This window comes from Ornithorhynchus anatinus, chromosome 4, assembly GCF_004115215.2.
Source record: "Ornithorhynchus anatinus isolate Pmale09 chromosome 4, mOrnAna1.pri.v4, whole genome shotgun sequence".
Taxonomy (NCBI): domain Eukaryota; kingdom Metazoa; phylum Chordata; class Mammalia; order Monotremata; family Ornithorhynchidae; genus Ornithorhynchus; species Ornithorhynchus anatinus.
In genome coordinates this window covers 126,577,418-126,596,520 of record NC_041731.1, presented here as the reverse complement: position 1 = coordinate 126,596,520, position 19,103 = coordinate 126,577,418, and the positions used below count along the sequence as shown (strand labels likewise).

Below are 19,103 nucleotides of genomic sequence, written 5' to 3'. Positions count from 1 at the left end.
TGGGACAACCTGATTGCCTTGTATCTACCCCAGTGTTTAGAACAGCATTTGGCACATAGTAAGCGCTTAACAAATACCAACATTATTACTATTATTATTATGATCATTTTTGCTGAGAATTTCGTGGTATTTTCATGGACAAATTCCTAGTCCTGGTGCTCATTCCAGATGCAATGGCTTTCATTATGCGCCCTGCCTTTCCCCTAATCCAGTTGGAGCCAGAAGCAACCATGAGAGGATTGAGAACCTAATTGCTGGGACATTGTGGGAGAATAATAGTGGTACTAGTAATAGAAGTAATAGCAGCATCGGTGGGAGTTTGTTTTATGGTTTTTGTTAAGCACATTATTATGTGTCAAGCACTGTACTAAGATAGAGGATAATCAAGTTGGATACAGTCCCTGTTCCACACAGATCTGTCCTTTCCTCTCCATCCAAATCGCTACCAAGTTACTACAATCATTCATCCTGTCCCAACTGGATGACTGCATCAGCCTCCTTTCTGACCTCCCAACCTCCTGCCTCTCCTCACTTCAAGCCCGGATTATCTTTCTGCAGAAACGTTCAGGGCGTGTCCTCTCCCGTCCTCAAAAATATCCAGTGGTTGTCTACAACTTCCGTATCAAACACCCTCTCTCCTCAGATCTGCCAATCACTCCTCCCCCCTTCAAAGGCTCGCCTCCTCCAAGAGGCCTTCCCAAACTAAGCTTCCCTTTTTCTCAGCTCCTCCTCCCTTCCGTGTCCCCTTGACTCGCTCCTCTTGCTCTTCCCCCCATTCCTACCCCACAACACTTATGTATATATCTATAATTCTATTTATTTATATTGATGCCTGTTAATTTGTTTTGATGTCTGTCTCCCCCCTTCTAGAGTGTAAACCCGGTGTGGGCAGGGAGTGCCTCTCTTTAGCGCTAGATTGTACTTTCCAAGCACTTAGGACAGTGCTTTGCGCATAGTAAGCGCTCAATAAATATGATTGAATGAATGACTGAGTGAATCTTAATCCCCATTTTACCAGTGTAGTAACTGAGGCACGGAGAAGTTAAATGTCTTGCCCGAGGTCACACAGTAGACAAGTGGCAGAGCTGGGATTAGAACCCAGGTACTCTGACTCCCAGGCCCGTGCTCTTTCCACTAGTCAGCCAATCATATTTGTTGATCACTTACTGTGTGCAAAGCACTGTACTAAGCGCTTCAGACAGTACAATTTAACAATAAGCAGGCACATTCCCTGCCCCCTTACAGTCTAGAGGGGGAGACAGATATTAATATAAATAAAAGATTACAGATATGTACCTAAGCGCTGTGGGGCTGGGAGGGAGGATGAATAAAGGGAGCAAGTCAAGGTGACGCAGAAGGGAATGGGAGAAGGGAAAAGGAGGGCTTAGTCAGGGGAGGCCTTTCCAATCAATTTAATCAATCAATCATATTTACTGAGTGCTTACTGTATGTAGAGCACTGTACTAAGCGCTTGGGAGAGTACAATGTAATGGAGAAGATGTGCCTTCAATAAGGCTTTGAATGAGGGGAGAGTCATTGACAGATATGAAGAGGGAGGCCCATCCGAGCCAGGAGTAGGACGCGGGTGAGAGGTCGGCGGCGAGATAGACAAGATGGAGGTGCAGCTAGAAGGTTGGCATGAGAGGAGCCAAGTGTGCAGCCTGGGTTGGGGTAGGAGGGTAGGGAGGTGAGGTAGGAGGGGGCAAGGTGGTGAAGAGCTTTGAAGCCGATAGTGAGGAGTTTGTGTAGGCCACATGGCTTCCCTAAACAGTAGTATTGGTAGCCATAGTGGTTATAGTAGAAGTTGAAGAAACCGTTGTAGTAGGGGTACTTGGATCTGAATCCCTTAAGCACCGATATTCAGTCCTGCCTCAGCCCCACAGCACTTACTTACATATCCTTGTTCTCTAGTTTCCCCCTCTTGTAATCTATTTTACTGTCCGTCTCACTCTATAGACTGTAAGCTCCTTACAGTCAGGGATGGAATGTATCATCTCTTTTGTTTTATACTCCTCCAAACGCTTAGTACATGCTCAGCATGTGGTCCATGAATATGATTCATTGATTGATTGATAGGAGGAGGAGTAGTAAGCAGAGTGGCTTAGTAGAAAAAGCACGGGCTTGGGGGTCAGAAGCGATGGGTTCTAATCCTGGATCTGCCCCACGTCAGCTGTGTGACTTTGGGCAGGTCATTTAACTTCTCTGTGCCTCAGTGACTTCATCTGTAAAAGGGGGATTATGACTGTGAGCCCCACGTGGGACAACCTGATTACCGTGTATCTACTTCAGCAATTAGAACAGTACTTGGCACATAGTAAGTACTTAACAAATACCATCATAGTAGGTTCACTGACTGAACCTCATGTGGGACGGGGACTGCATCCAACCTGATCAACTTGCATCTACTTCAGCACTTAAAACAGTACTTGACATATAGTAAGCCCTTAACAAATGCCACAAGAATAGGTAATTGCAGAATAAAATTCCATATTGAAAGCTGGAGGAAAAAAAATAGCAGTTGTAATAGAAGACATAATAGTAGTTGGAATGATAATAGTAGTAGAAATAGCTGGAGGAGGAGGAGGAGGAGGAGTAAGAGTAGCAGAAATGAAACAGTGTGGCTTAGTGGAAAGAGCCCGAGCTGGGAGGTCAGAGGTCGTGGGTTCTAATTCCAGCTCCACCACTTGTCAGCTGAGTGACTTTGGGCAAAACACTTAACTTCTCTGTGCTTCAGTTACCTCATTTGGAAAATGTGGATTAATATTGCGAGCCCCCCCAGGACAACCTGATAACCTTGTTTCTCTCCCAGCGGTTAGAACAGTGTTTGGCACATAGCATTTAACAAGTACTATCATTATTATTAAATGGTAGTAGTAGAAGTAGAATAAGTAATAGTAGCAGCAACAGTGGAGAAGCAGTGTGGCTTAGTGGAGAGAGCATGGGCCTGGGATTCAGAGTACCGGGGTTCGAATCCTGCCTCTGCCACTTGCCTGCTGTTTGACCTGGCACAAGTCACTTAACTTCTCCGTGTCTCAGTTTCTTCATCTGTAAAATGGGTATTCAATGCCATCTACTTAGAATGTGAGTCCTGGATGGCACAGGGACTGTACCTGGCCTGACTAACTTATATTAATTAATTAATTCATTCATGTATCTCCCTCTTTATACAGTGCTTGACACAGAGTGAATGCTTAAAAATACTATTATTATTGTTCTTCGTATTATTACTAATAATTATAGAGAAGCAGCGAGGCTCAGTGGAAAGAGCACAGGCTTTGGAGTCAGAGGTCATGAGTTCGAATGCCAGCTCTGCCACTTGTCAGCTGTGTGACTGTGGGCAAGTCACTTCACTTCTCTGTGCCTCAGTTACCTCATCTGTAAAATGGGGATTAAGACTGTGAGCCCCACGTGGGACAACCTGATTCCCCTGTGTCTACCCCAGTGCTTAGAACAGTGCTCTGCACATAGTAAGTGCTTAACAAATACCAACATTATTATTATAATATCATTATATTATTATTATAGTGCTTGGCACAGAGTGAGTGCTTAACAAATACTATTATTATTGCTCTTATTATTATTAATAATAATTTGATAATAGAAGTAGAAATAGTAGGAGGAGGAATAAAAACGGCAGCAGCAGTGGTAGCAATAGTTGAAATAATAATAGTAGTAAAAATGGTTCTCATTAAGCCTCTACATAATGTAACACACTGTACCAAACACTTGAGAACATCCTCTGACCACAAGGAGCTTGCAATCTAACAGGGAAGACAGGCAGAGAAATTTTTACAAACAGCAAAGCAAAATGCATAACAGAATTTACACACCTAGAGGAGTACCAGGGTGGGTTCATGGATGTAAATACCTAAGTGTCGGTGATAACTGTTGGGTGGAGAAAGTTAAGTCCTGTTCCCTCCCCACAAGGAGTGCTCAATCCAAAGGGGGCACGGCGACCCTGGGAGCTAGCCCTGTATTTGAGGGTTTTGGAGAATGGAAGAGTAGGCTTGGTTCTCTTTGTCCAGGGCCATGATAAGTTGGGAAGATGAAGAAACAAGTCCTGGAAAATGCTTTGGAGTCCACTGATTTTTACTTAAGAGATCAGAAGAAGACACTGACTCACAGTTATTGATCATTGGCAAGTAAAGGTCCGGGGCACAAAGTGCTCCAACTAATCCTTCCCTTGCATATCAACCAGTTAGGGAGAACAAAGAGATAACACAGGACTGACTTGCCTAAAACTAAATTCCCTATAGTAAAGTGCAAGCCAGATGGAATTTTCAAAGTCTACCCTCACAGGTTAATATGACATTCAAATATATTCATAGCAGTTTTTTTAAAGTATCATAAAAATCAAGGAACTCATAAATTTAAGAGAAAATAGCTCTTCCCTGAAAAAAAAACTCCAAGGAAACCCATTTTACATTGAACCTTTTTTATAAGCACAAAACATCCTCCCAAGTATCCACCTGCCAAAGTACTTGGGCGAAAGCCTGTTGAGTGTAAGTCACCTTCTTCAAGGGTTTGAACTCACCAAAGTGATGCAAAGCTGAGTGCTTGATCTCTTCAAGGGAGGGCCACAAGATAAAAGGATAAAAGGAAGAGAAAAGGGAGAGGAAGAGGAAATGATGGAACTTCAAAGTCAGTATTTCTTTATACTCCTTGGATAGTTTTTTTTCTTCTCCCCATGTTGCCAGCTCTTTGGAGGGGGGTGGGGAGGGGGGAAGGGGGCTCTTTCTCTGAACTTCATATCTGAGCACTCTACCACTGCTCTGAAATCTTTAGGTGATTTGATGTGCAATCTACAGAGGTCTAGGATCAAGCATCTTGTTCAGACTCGGAGAATTTAAATGGGTAGTCAATCAATCAATCAATCAATTGCATTTATTGATTGCTTACTGTGTGCAGAGCACTGTACTAAGCTCTTGCAGAATACAATATAGCAGAGCTGGTAGATGTGCCTTCAATAAGGCTTTGAAGGTGGAGAGAGTAATTGTCTCTGTCAGATATGCAGAGGAGGGAGTTCCAGGCCACAGGCAGGATGTAGGTGAAGGATTGGTGGTGAGATAAATGAGATTGAGCTACAGTGAGTAGGTTGGCATTAGAGGAGTGAAGTTTGGGCTTGGTTTTGGCAGGAAATCAGGGAGGTAAGATAGGAGGGGGCAAGGTGATTGAGTGCTTTAAAGTCAGTGGAAAGAGGTTTCTGTTCAGTGCAAAGGTGGATGGACAACCACTGGAGATTCTTGAGGAGTGGGGAAACAGGGGCTGAATGGTTTTGTAGAAAACTGATCCAGGCAGCAGAGTGAAGTGTGGATTGGAGTGGGGAGATACAGGAGATCAGCAAGGAGGTTGACACAGTAAATCAAGGTAGGATAGGATCAGTGCTTGGATTAACATAGTAGCAATTTAGATGAACCTCTCTCAGGATGGCATCTGGAGAGTTTCCAGTCCTCTACCAGTCCTGACTATGGGGGAGAGAGTCAAGTAGAGGCCTGTCCATTCCATCCCTACCTTGGGCAGTAGCTAGCAAGTGGCGGGCAATCTGCTACAAGTCAAAACTCACCTCTTCTGGGCAGCAGTGGTACGGGAGAGAGTCGAGGGTGAGACCCAAGAACGATTGCAGACGGAGGTGGGGCATTCTGGGAGAGATGTGTCCATGGCGTAGCTAAGGGTCGGAGACGACTCGACAGCGAAAGACAAGACAAGTTTGGGTGGACAGAAAAGGACAGATTTTACTGATGTTGTGAAGGCTGAACCTACAGCATTTGGGGATATTGAATATGTGGGTTGAATGAGAGAGTTGAGTCAAGGATAATGCTGAGGTAAAGGGCTTATAAGATAGGGGGGATGGTGGTGCTGTCTACAGTGATGGGAAAGTCGGGGGAGGACAGGGTTTGGGTGGAAAGATGAAGAGTTCCTTTTTGGAGATGTTAAGTTTGAGGTCTTGGTGGGACATCCAAGTAGAGATGTTCTGAAGGTAGGAGGAAATATGAACCTGCAGTGAAGAAGAGAGATCAAGATTGGAGAAGAAGATTTGGGAATCATCTGCAAACAGAAAGTAGTTGAATCAAATGAGCTGATCAAGTAGTTGGATCAAATGAGTTCTCCAAGGCAGTGGGAGTAGAATGAAGAATAGAAAGAGATCCACAGCGTGATCTTGAGGGACTCCCACAGTTGGGGGGTGGGAGGCAGAGGAGGAGCCTGTGAAAGAGACTGAGAATGAGTGGCAAGAGATATAGGAGGAGAACCAGGAGAGGACAGTGTCAGTGAAGTCAAGGTTAGATAATGTTTCTAGGAGAAGGGGGTGGTCAACCGTGTCAATTTGATTAGGGAAATTTAAGGAAGCATTTTTAACCCTCTCAGTGAAATTGAACTTTGAATTTGGACTTTGTTGACATCAATCAGTCACTTGTGTGCTGAGCATTGGGAGAATTGGTAGACAAGTTCCCTGCTCACATCTCATTTTCAACCTCACGGCACCCCTGAGAGGTAAGCAGAACGGCAGATGTTATCATCCCTATTTTACCAATGAGGAAACTGAGATACTGAGAGATTAAAGTACTCGCCCAGCACTTGACACAATAGTAAGGCTTACCAGATGCAACAACAATAACTTGGCTGAGGTTACCCAGCAGGCTGGTGGTAGAACTTGGACTCAAACCTATGACCTTGAGCTTCCAGAAGTTTTTTTATAACAGTATTTATTAAGCACTTACTATGTTGTTAAGCACTGTACTAAGCATTGAGATAGATACAAGATCATCAGGTTGGACACAGTCCGTGTTTCAAACTCTTTACTCTCTATTTTACAGATGAGGTAACTGAGGCCCAACGAAGTGAAGTGATTCGCCCAGAGTCACACAGCAGAAAAATGGCTCCCAGACCTGTGCTCTAATCACTAGGTAAGTTGTTTCTCCAGCACTACACCATGCTGCCTAATGACAAGCATAATAGAGAACAACCAATGTAAGCATCAACGATCCAGGTGAGGGGGTGGATATTTCTCCCATCCATCCTTCCACTCTGGTTCCCTTGTTTGTAATAACCCAAGATCCATCATGTGGGAGACATATGCTGTGAAGTGAATTGCTGAAGAGTGGGGAGAGATCCGAGGCCTTTGTGGGTCCAGCCTCTTAATAACAATATAGTAATTGCATCCCTATGAGTCGGAGAAGACTCGACATCGTAAGAAAAGACAAAATTGTGGTATTTGTTAAGGGCTTACTGTGTGTCAAAATAATCAGGTTGCACATAGTTCCTGTCCCATATGGGCTCATAGTCTAAGAGGGCCCCTCTCAGGGTCACACCTGGAGGGTTTCTGGTACTTTACTAGTCTCGACTATGGGTGGGAGAGTCAAGCAGAGGCCTATCCACTCAATTCCAAGGTTTGGGCAATGGCTAGTGAATGGAAGGCAATTTGCTAAAAGTTGAAACTCACCGGTGCTGGGCAGCAGTGACATGAGAGAGAGTCGAGGGCAGAGACTCAGGTTTACTGAGAGGAAGGAGGCAATGGTAAACCACTTCCTGATTTTTACCAAGGAAACTCTATGGATCTACTACCAGAATGATTGCAGATGGATGTATGGTGTTTAGGGAAAGATGCATCCATGGTGTTGTTATGGGTCGGAGACAATAGCATAAGACGAGACAAGTCTAAGAGGGCCAGAGAACGTTATTTAATTTCCATTTTGCAGATGAGGAAACGGAGGCCCAGAGAATAACAATAATAATAATAAAGATAATAAAGATGGTATTTGTTAAGCGCTCACTATGTGCCAAGCACTGTTCTAAGCTCTGGGGTTCTAAGCGCACATGGGGCTCGCAATCTTAATCCCCATTTTACAGATGAGGTAACTGGGGCACAGAGACATTAAGGACCAAGCTGTATTAACTGCTGGGATAAATACAAGCTAATCAGATGGACAAAGTTCATGTCTCACAGAAGGCTCACAGTCTTAAACCCAATTTTCCAGATGAAGTAACTGAGGCATAGAGAAGTTAAGTGACTTGCTCAATATCACACAGCAGACAAGTGGCAGAATCAGAATTAGAACCCAGGTCCTTCTGACTCCTAGGCCCGTGGTCTAGTCACTAGACGATGCTGCTTCTTCTAAACCTCAGCTCAACCCCCACTGCTTGTTAGGCAACTCACTCAACCTCTCCGTGCCTCAATTTTCTCACTGTAAAATGGGAATTATCCTTCCTGCCCCTCCCTACCTCACAGGGATGTGAGGACAAAATGAGATAATTGATGGGAAAGCACTTTGGAAAAATAAAAGTGCTATTCAAATTCAAAGTATTATTATTAATTATTATTATTATCCCAAGCCCCGGGGGCCTCTCCTCTGCTCCCCAGCCAGGATGGAGCCAGAAGTCTGGCAAATGGCTCCAAGCCAGGCAAAGAGTCTGAGGGCGGGATCCCGGAGCAGCAGGTTGAGGGGTGAGGGGTGAGAGGTGAAGGTCCAGCTCCCCAAGTCAGTCAGTCTGTCAATCGTATTTATCGAGCTCTCATTTTGTGCCGAGCACTGTACTAAATGCCTGGGAGAGTACAATAGAACAATAATCAGACACATTCCCTGCCCAAAATAAGCAGCATGGTATAGTGGCCAGAAGCCCAGGCTTGGAAGTCAGAGGTTGGGGGTTCTGATCCCGTCTCTACCGCTTGTCAGCTGTGCGACTTTGGTCAAGTCATTTCACTTCTCTGTGCCTCAGTTACCGCATCTGTAAAATGGGGATTAAGACTGTGAGCCACAAGTGGGTTAACCTGATAACCTTGTATCTATCCCAGAGCTTAGAACAGTGCTTGGCACACAGTAAGCACTTAATAAATACCATCATTATTATAATTAATGGACACAGCTTGGGCCTGGGAGTTGGAATGTCATGGGTTCTAATCCCAGCTCTGCCACTTATCTGCCGTGTGGCCTTGGACAAGTCATTTCACTTCTCTGTGCCTCAGTTCCCTCATCTGTAAATGGGAATTGAGACTATGAGATCCATGTGGGATAAAGACTGTGTCCAACCTGATTAAAGACTATGTCCAACCTGATTTGCTTGTATCCACCCCAGCACTTAGTACATTGCCTGGCACATAGTAAGCCCTTAACAAATACCATTAGTATCATCATTATTAGAGAGGTCTCAGTGTTCCTACTGCCTCCCATAATGGGGAGAAAGAGGAGACTGCTCCTACTTTCTCCTTGATCTGGGAATCCTGTTTGGGTCGGGGTCTGGTCAGAGGAAGATGAGGGGAGTGTGGGCTGGGCTCAGACGTGTTTGTGACAGAGTCAGGACTCTGCAGTGGACTCAGCTGGGGAGAGAACATCAAATTTTTTTTTAAATGGTATTTGTTAAGCATTTACTATGTGTCAGGCATTGTTCTGAGTGCCAGGGGAGATACAAGGTAATCGGGTTGGATACAGAACTTGTCCCACATGGGGTTCACAGGCTTAATCACCATTTTACAGATGAGGGAACTGAGGCACAGAGAAGTTAAGAATGCAGCATGACACAGTGGATAAAGCTCAGGCCTGGGATTAATCCACCATTTACCTTCTGTGTGACCTTGGGGAGGTCACTTCACTTCTCTGGCCCAAAGTCCTTCCTCTGTAAAATGGGGAGAAAGACTGTGATCCCCACAGGGACTGTGTCCAATTTGATTTGCTTGTATCTTCCCCACACTTAGTACAGTGCCTGGCACATAGGAAGTACTTTAAAAATACCAGAATTATTACCATTATTATTATTATTATTCTCTATGCCTCAGTTAACTCATCTGTAAAATGAGGTTTGAGACTGTGAGCTCGATGTGGGATAGGGACGGTGTCCAACCTGATTTGCTGGTATCCACCCCAGTGCTTAGTACAATGCCTGGAAAATAGTAAGCCCTTAACAAATACCACAGTTATTATTATTAAGTGACTTGTCTAAGGTCACACAGCAGATAAGTGGCAGAGCTGGTATTAGAACCCAGGTCCTTCTGACTCCCAGCCCTACATTCTAACCATTATGCTCCTTCTCCTACCAGTTCAACCTTGTTGTTCCTCCTGCTCCCACAATTTATAAACCATTGCTGTCTAGATTTTAAACCCACTGAGGCAGGGAACAACCTGCTATGACTAGCAGGGTGGTCTAGTAGAAAGAGCACAGGAAGGGGAGTCTGGAGACCTGGGTTCTAATCCCAGCACCACCATCTGCCTGCTGTGTGACCTTGGAAAAGTCACTTTACTTCTTGTTGGCTCACTTTCTTCATTTGTAAAATGGGTATTAAATACTTGTATGCCCTCCCCTCAGATGGTGTGCCCCATGTGGAAAAGGGACTGTGTCTGATCTGATTATTCTGCATTTACCCCTGTGCTTGGTACATAGTAAAGCACTTAACAAATATCACAGTTATTTGAGAAAAAGGAAAAATCTGGGGTACTACCTGAGAAAAGGGATCCCTCAGTCTCTCTCTGTATTCTTCAGGATCTAGCAACTCTCACTGCCATGACATCCTCGGCTGTCAATCAATCAATCAAGGCTATTTATTGAGCACTTTCTATATGCAGAGCACTGTACAGAGTGCTTGGGAAAACAATATAACAGAGTTGGTAGAGGCATTCCCTGTCCACAAGGAGCTTACAGTCTCAATAAATACCTTTATTATTACTTTAGCAAAAGATACTTTTTGTTTTGTTTTCAGTAAAGAGATCATTCACCTCTCAGGGTCGCAGCTGGAGAATTTCCAGTCCTCTACCAGTCTCGACTACGAGAGGGAGAGTCAAGCAGAGGCCTGTCCATTCCATTCCTAGCTTGGGCAGTGGCTAGCAAGTGGCAGGCCGTCTGCTACAAGTCAAAACTCACCTGTGATGGGAAGCAGTGGCATGGGAGAGAGTTGAGGGCAGAGACTCAAGCAGAAGGAGGCAATGGTAAACCACTTCCTGCATTTTTACCAAAAAAACTCAATGGATTCACTATTAGAACGATTGCAGATGGAGGCGGGGTGTTTTGGGAGAGATGTGTCCATGGCGTAGCCATGGGTTGGACATGACCCAACAACATAAGACAATTAAGAAATCATTGGCTCTTACCTTATGAATAATACCCCCTCCTGAATAATAACCCCTCCTGAGACAGTGACCCTAATTCAAATATCCCCCAGCCTTCTCTTCCCCAGACAATTGCTTTTGCCTTGTAATAATAATAATAATAATAATGTTGGTATTTGTTAAGCCCTTATTATGTGCCAAACACTGTTCTAAGCATTGGGGTAGATACAAGGTAAATCAGCTTGTCCCACGTGGGGCTCACAGACTTAATCCCCATTTTCCAGATGAGGTAACTGAGGTCCAGAGAAGTTAAGTGACTTGCCCAAGGTCACACAGCTGATAAGTGGTAGAGCCTTGATGATGACGGTATCTGTCAAGCTCTTACTAAATGTCCTGTTCTAAGCACTGTTCTAAGCACTGGGGTAGATTCAAGCCAATCAGGTTGGACCCAGTTCCTGTCCCACATGGGGGCTCATGGTCTCTATCCTCATTTTACAGGTGAGGTAACTAAGGCACAGAGAAGTGAAGTGACTTGCCCAAGATCACAAAGCAAACAAGTGATAGAGCTGGTATTAGAATCCAGGCCTTTCTGACTTCAAGGTCCAGGCTCTAGCCATTAAACCATGCTTCTTCCCAAATCAGGAATCAGAAGATCTGGGTTCTAAAAAAAATGTATTTCATTCTCCAGCCCTTTAATCAGCTTTGTGGGCTTTCCCCTTTCGAACCAATGAATAATCCCATTTTCCTGGGATTTAAATGTATGGCATTTCAGATGCCACAATCCCACTGCCAGATAGAGCTTCTTCTCTATGCAGTGATTCTATAACTTGAATCTGTTTCAGCATCTCGTCCTCTCTGGAGCCAACATCCCCCCAAGCCCATTTTCGATTGTTGGAGGAGATTGGCTGCGATCAGATAATTGCAAAGATGATTCTGTAGTGCAAAAGAATAGTGGTGGAACTGCATCATTTACCAGCCATAGCCATTCCCTCAGGGGGGTCTCATTACAATTTGAGGAATGGCTTGCCAACACCAGCCTTTCTCCAATCTCTGTATGAATTTGGGGTGGATTTAAGCTCCTTCAGCCCTGCAAGTAGCCTCTGGCATTAATACCAACTGTTAGAAAGCCCGGTGGTGGGAAAGGTTATTTATGCCTGAGCCCAGTAGATTCTTTCCTTGGCAAAAATATGATCTACAAGAAGTGCTAAAGGGAAATGGAACTTCCCTGCCCACCCCAATCAATCAATACAAAGAACTGTGGTTTTTGTTAAGAGTTTCTGTGGGCCAAGCGCTGTACTAAGCACAGGGGGAGTTCCAAGATAATTAGGTCAGGCACAGTCCCTGTCCACATGGGGCTCACAGTCTAAATAGGAAGGAGAACAGGGATTGAATCTCCATTGTACAGATGAGGAAATTGAGGCCCGGAGAAGTTGAATGATTTGCCCAAGGTCCCAGAGCAAGCGAGTAATGAAGTCACGGTTAGAAGCCAGGTCCTCCGACTCCCAGGCTTGTACTTTTTAATGATAATAATTATGGTATTTGTTAAGCACATACTATGAGCCAAGCATTGTTCTAAGCTCTGGGAAAGATACAAGAAAATTGGGTTGGACACAGTCCCTGTCCCACTTGGGGCTCACGGTCTTAATCCGCATTTTACAGATGAGGGAATTGATGCACAGAGAAGTTTAGTGGCTTGCCCAAGGTCACACAGCAACCAGGTCACACTGCTTCTCAGTCAAGCAATCAGTGGTATTAATAATAATGATTATCATTATCATTCTATGTAATAATAATAATAGTATTTGTTAAGCACTTACTATGTGCCAGGCACTGTTCTAAGCACTGGGGTGGATACAAGCAAATTGGGTTGGACACAGGCCCTGCTCCACATGAGGCTCAAAGTCTCACTCCCCATTTTACAGATGAGAAAAATGAGGCCCAGAGAAGTGAAGTGGCTTGCTCATAGTCACACATCAGACAAGAAGCAAAGCTGGGATTAGAACCCTGGTCCTTCTGACTTTCAGGCCAGGGCTCTATCCACTAGGTCATACCGCTTCTCAATTCCACGCTTCCCATTTGCACAGCCCTGTACCAAGCATCTGGGAGAGTACAATAGAATTAGTAGGCAAGAACCCTGCCCACAATCTAGCAGTGGAGACAGACATTAAAATAAATTACAGGTTTGGGGCAGCAACAGAGTTTAAAGATATGCAAGTAAGTACTAGGGAGGGAGTAGGGAGTGAATAGACAAGAGCTTAGGTGAATAGGAGGTGCAGAAGTGCATCTGTGGAGGAAGAATAAAAATGATGACGGTGTTTAAGCGCCTTACTAAATGTCAAGCACTGTTCTAAGCACTGGAGTAAATACAAGCAAACCGGGTTGGACACAGTCCCTGCCCCACGCGGGGCTCGTAGTCTTAATCTCCATTTTCCAGATGAGGAAATTGACGCCCAGAGAAGTGATGATGATGATGGTATTTGTTAAGCACCTTCTCTGTGCCAGGCACTATACTCAACACTGGGGTGTGTAAAAGTAAATCCAGCTGGAAACAGTCCCTGGCCCATGTGGAGCTCACAGTCTTCACCCCCATTTTACAGATGAGGTAACGGAGGCACAGAGAAGAAAAGCGACTTGTCCGAGGTCCCACAGCAGACAAGTGTCGAAGCCAGAGTTAGAACCCATGACCTTCTGACTCCCAGGCCTGGTGTCTATCCACTAAGCCATGCTGCCCCTAATGACTTGCCCAAGATCACCCAGCAGAAAAATGGCAGAGCCGGGATTAGAAGGGTTTTGGAGGTGGGGAGAGCAGTGGTCTGCTGGGTGTCTAAGGGGAGGGAGCTCCAAGCAGGAGGGAGAGGGTGAGCAGAGGGTCAGTGGCAAGAGCAGGGAGTCAGCATTGAGAGTTCCCCCGCCCCCCACCCATTTTGTTATTTGTGGGACCCCCGGAGAAAGCCTGGCTGCAGAGAAGAATCAGCGTCCTGGTGGTCTGGACTCTGATGGGGCCTCCGACATCCTCATTATTATTAGTAGTAGTAGTATGATCTTTGTTAAGTGCTTACTATATGTCGGGCACTATACCAAGTGCTGGGGTGGATACAAGCAAATCATGTTGGACACAGTCGCTGTCCCACATGGGACTCACAGTCTCAATCCCTGTTTTACAGATGAAGAAACTGAGGCCCAGAGAAATGAAGTGACTTGCCCAGGTCACACAGCAGGCAAGTTGGGCAGCTGGGATGAGAACCCATACCCTTCTGACTGCCAGGCCCATGCTCTATCCACTATGCCATGCTATTCACCAAGGAGGCTCTCAGAAATGCTGGCTGGGGGGGCGTAGGGGACCCTCAGGAGGTGGAGGGGACGTTCTACTCCCAGAGAGCATCTTCTGTTGCCCTGTCTCAGGGCAACCCCAGCCCCAGATGGAATCCTCAAGCAGCAAAATTCCCACCTGCCCTTCTGGGCTTTGGCCAAGCACCCGGATGTGTCCTTTGGTTCTCTGGCCCCAGGGTCGGGGGAGGGAGGTATTCCTCCCCACAACAACGTGAACTCAATAAGCCATCTCCAGTTACCTGTTCTCCCTCTCAGGATGTGAGCAGCATCATGGCCTAGCAGAAGCCTCACTGGCCTGGGAGTCAGAAGACCTGGCTTCTAATCCGGACTCTTCTACATAATAATGATAATAATAATGATGGTATTTGCTAAGCATTTACTATGTACTAGGTACTGTATTAAGTGCTGGGGTAGACACAAGCAAATTGGGTTGGACACGGTCCCTGTCTCACATGGAGCTCATAGTCTCAATCCTCATTTTACAGATGAGTGAAGTGACTTGCCCAAGGTCACAAAGCAGACAGGTGGTGGAGTCGGGATTAGAATCCATGACCTTCTCACTCCCAGGCCCGTGCTCTATCCACTGTGTCATGCTGCTTCACAACTTGCCTGCTGGATGACCTTGGTTAAGTCACTTGACTTCTCTTGACTTCACAAGGCTAAAATCTGCCCTTTCCTCTCCATCCCAACTGCAACCACGCTGATCCAAGCATTTGCCCTGTCCCAACTTGACTACCGCATCTGCCTCCTCGCTGATCTCCCGGCCTCCCGTCTCTCCCCACTCCAGTCCATACTTCACTCTGCTGCCCTGATCATTTATCAACAAAAACGTTCGGTCCGTGTCTCCCCGCTCCTCAGGAACTTCCAATGGCCGCCCATCCACGTCCACATCAAACGGAAACTCCTCACCGTTGGTTTTAAAGCACTCAATCGGCTGGTCCCCTCCTACCTCACCTCTCTAATCTCCCTCCGCACTCTCTGATCCTCTAGTGTCAGCTTACTCCTGTGCCCCTATGTCGTCTATCTCACCACAGACCCCCTACCCATGTCCTCCCCCTTGCCTGGAACTCCCTCCCCCTCCATCCAGACCACCTCTCTCTCCACCTTCATCCATCTTCCCATCTCCTCCAAGAGGCATTCCCCGATGAAGCCCTCTTTTTCCCGGCTCGCTCGCCCTTCTGCGTCGTCTATGTACTCGGATCTGTGACCTTTGAATGTTTGTTATTTGCCCCACCCCCGTCCCAAAGTACTTATTTACATATCTTTCACTCATAAATCATAAATGATTTATTCATATTCATATCTGGGGAAGCAGTGTGACTCAGTGGAAAGAGCCCGATCTTGGGCGTCAGAGGTCATGGGTTCGAATCCCAGCTCTGCCACTTGTCAGCTTTGTGACTGTGGGCAAGTCACTTAACTTCTCTGGGCCTAAATTCCCTCATCTGTAATATGGGGATTAACTGTGAGCCTCACATGGGACAACTTGATTACCCTGTATCTACCTCAGCGCTTAGAACAGTGCTCTGCACATAGTAAGCGCTTAACAAATACCAGCATCTGCCTCCCCCTCTAGACTGTAAGCTCGTTATGGGCAGGGAATGTGCCTGCTAATTCTGCAAAGTCTTCCCAGACTAAGTCCCCCTTTTCCTCCGCTCCCCTTTCCCTCCCCATCACTCCAACTTGCTCCCACAGCACTTGTGTATATATGTACAAAGCTATAATTCTATTTATTTATATAAATGCCTGTTTACTTGTTTTGATATGCATGTATCTATAATTCTATTTATTTATATTGATGCTATTGATAACTGCTTACTTGTTTTGATGTCTCTTTCCCCTCTTCTAGACTGTAAACCTGTTGTGGGCAGGGATTGTCTCTACTGCTGAATTGTACTTCCCAAGTGCTTAGTACGGTGCTCTGCACATAGTAAGCGCTCGATAAATACGATTGAATGAATACATGAATGCTGTATTGTGCTCTCTGAAGTACCTAATATGATGTTCTGCACATAGAAAGTGTTGGATAAGTACCCTTGATTCCCTGTGCCTCACTTTCTTCATCTGGAAAATGGGGATTCTATTCCTACTCTCCCTCTCACTTAGATGATGAGCCTCATATGGGACAGGGATGATGTCCGACCTGATTATCTTGTATCTTTGTCCCCATTTTCCAAGACAAAGTAACTGAGGCACAAGCAAGTGAAGTGAGTGACTAGCTCAAGATCACATAGTAGACAAGTGGCAGAGCTGGAACTAGGACCCATGTTTTTCTGATTCCTAGGCCCGGGCTCTATCCAAAGGGTCATGCTGCTTCTCTGTGCTTCTGTGTCTTTGGTGTAGAGTAAGTATTTCACTCATACCACCCTCTTAATGTTTGCTTTTATGCGAGAGGTGGGGAAGGAGAAGAAAGGTCAGAATTAGGTTCAATGATCACGAAGGTACAGTGAGCCACACTGACTCAAGCAGGCACCGGCAAGTTGCTTCGATCAATGTCGATTCCAAGTTTTTCCCAAAGAAAATGGAAAATATTTAAGGAAGGTCCAATTCGAAGAGAAGTCGAACACAACTAGCATAACTGACAGTCTCCGTTCTCCATACGAAACCAGATGGATCCGTTTGTCCAAACGGAGATTCTCCAGAGGATGTTTTGGGATCTGGTCAGATGGTTTCTATTGCGTTTTTATAGTTTGAGTAAGATTGTTCACCCTTGCCTTAAAACTAGTTCTGAGACGCAGCTTCAGAACATGGAGACCATTCACGGGCTAGGATAATAGCACTGCTTGTATGCACTGTGCTCACTGAACTTTCTAAATATATGTCATTTTCCCTTTCATTCTAGGAGTGATCGTACATTACGGGCAATTACAGACAAACCCTTCCAGACAGTTCTGAGACCAAAACTTTCTTTGTGTAGAAATCCAAAGGCAATTATTGGCATTACATTTTAAGAGAGAAATTCCATCTCCCTGATGCAACAGTAGCCTTCCGTGGCATGTTAAAATAAAGCAATTTGCGCTGCGGGAGACTTCAGGGCCTGACAGGTTTGGTTGATATCGTGTGCTTGGGGCCAACCAGAAAACCCTGGTCTGAAGCTCATTCCTGTGAACGACTAGGTTGAATACCGTCCAACCTGATTAACTTCTAGCCACCCCAGCGCTTACTACAGTGCCTGGCACATAGTAAGCGCTTAATTATAATATTATTTCTTAAGCGCTTACTATGTGCCAATTGCTATTCTAAGTGGTACTGTACTACGCTCTTGGGTAGATCCAAAGCAATCAGGTTGAACACTGTCTAGGTCCCACATGCGTCTCCCAGTCTTCATCCCCATTTTACAGATGAGGCATCTGAGTCCCAGAGAAGTAAAGTGAGTTGCCCACGATCATTCATTCATTCATTCATTCAATAGTATTTATTGAGCGCTTACTATGTGCAGAGCACTGTACTAAGCACTTGGAATGTACGAATCGGTAACAGATAGAGACAGTCCCTGCCCTTTGACGGGCTTACAGTCTAATCGGGGGAGACGGACAGACAAGAACAATAGCAAATAAATAGAATCAAGGTGATGTACATCTCATTAACAAAATAAATAGGGTAAAGATCACACAGCAGACAGGTGGAAGAGCCTGCAGTAGAACCCAGGACCTTTTGACTCCCAGGCCCGTGCTCTATCCACTAGGCCTCTCTGCTTCCGGACCATTGGCCTGGCTGATTTATAAACCATGACAAGTTTGGTGAGGGATAAGAGTGGCAATATCTTCAGCTCTAAAAGAACTAGAGTGATCCACATGGAATCTAATATGAAAAAGCTGGGCTCCCCAGACAGAGTTATACTAAACCATCAAAGCAAAGCCTTAAAAAAAAAACAATCCCCTTCAATTAAGGACGGTCGGAAACCTTCATCTCCTGTGGAGTAATTTGTCACTTAATCCCACATGTGCTGGACTTGGGAGAGACCTGGGAAGAGGCTGAGAAGTGGCTGAGGAGGGGGCAGAGGAGGGGTGGGGGGAGGGAGGAGGTGGTCTTCTCTTCACTATGGGCACATGGGGTCCTTCTGTCTGGTGTCTCCCCCGAGTAACTATCCGATTACACAGCTACAGGAAAACTTGGAAGGAGGATGGGCTGGGGAAAGGACCTCTTCTCTCTTCTAAGCCTTAATAATAATAATGATATTAAACATAGTAATAATAATTGCAGTACTTGTTAAGCGTTTACTATGTGCCAAACACTCTAAGCGTTGGGGTAGATAATAATGATGATTATAATAATAATAATAATTATGGTATTTGTTAAGCGCTCACTCTGTGCCAGCCACTGTACTAAGCGCTGGGGTGGGCACAAGCAAATCGAGTTGAACACGGACCCTGTCCCAAGTGAGGCTCACAGTCTTAGTTCCCATTTTAAAGATGAGGGAACAGAGGCCCAGAGGAGTGAAGTTTGTTACCCAAGATCACACAGCAAAGTGGTAGAGGCAGGATTAGAACCCAGGACCTTTGACTCCCAGACCTGTGTTCTAGTCACTAAGCCACAATGCTTCTTCTCCTTCTTCTTCTTATTCATAATAATAACAACGGTACTTGTTAAGCACTTCCTATGCACCAAGCACTGGATAGACACAAGTTAATCAGGTTGGACACAATCCCTGTCCCACATGGGGCTCACAGTCTTAATTCCCATTTTACAGAGGAGGTAACTGAGGCCCAGAAAAGTGAAGTGAGTTGCCCAAGGTCACACAACAGA

General features: G+C 45.3%; 1 non-coding gene across 1 annotated transcript; it reads left to right on the top strand.

Annotated features, from left to right (window-relative positions):
* The first annotated feature begins 10,697 nt into the window (after nucleotides 1–10,697).
* On the top strand, nucleotides 10,698–10,835 carry LOC114811941. Its single transcript, XR_003759636.1, has one exon. It is a non-coding gene; the product is annotated as a small nucleolar RNA SNORA7 (small nucleolar RNA).
* The last annotated feature ends 8,268 nt before the right edge of the window (nucleotides 10,836–19,103 follow it).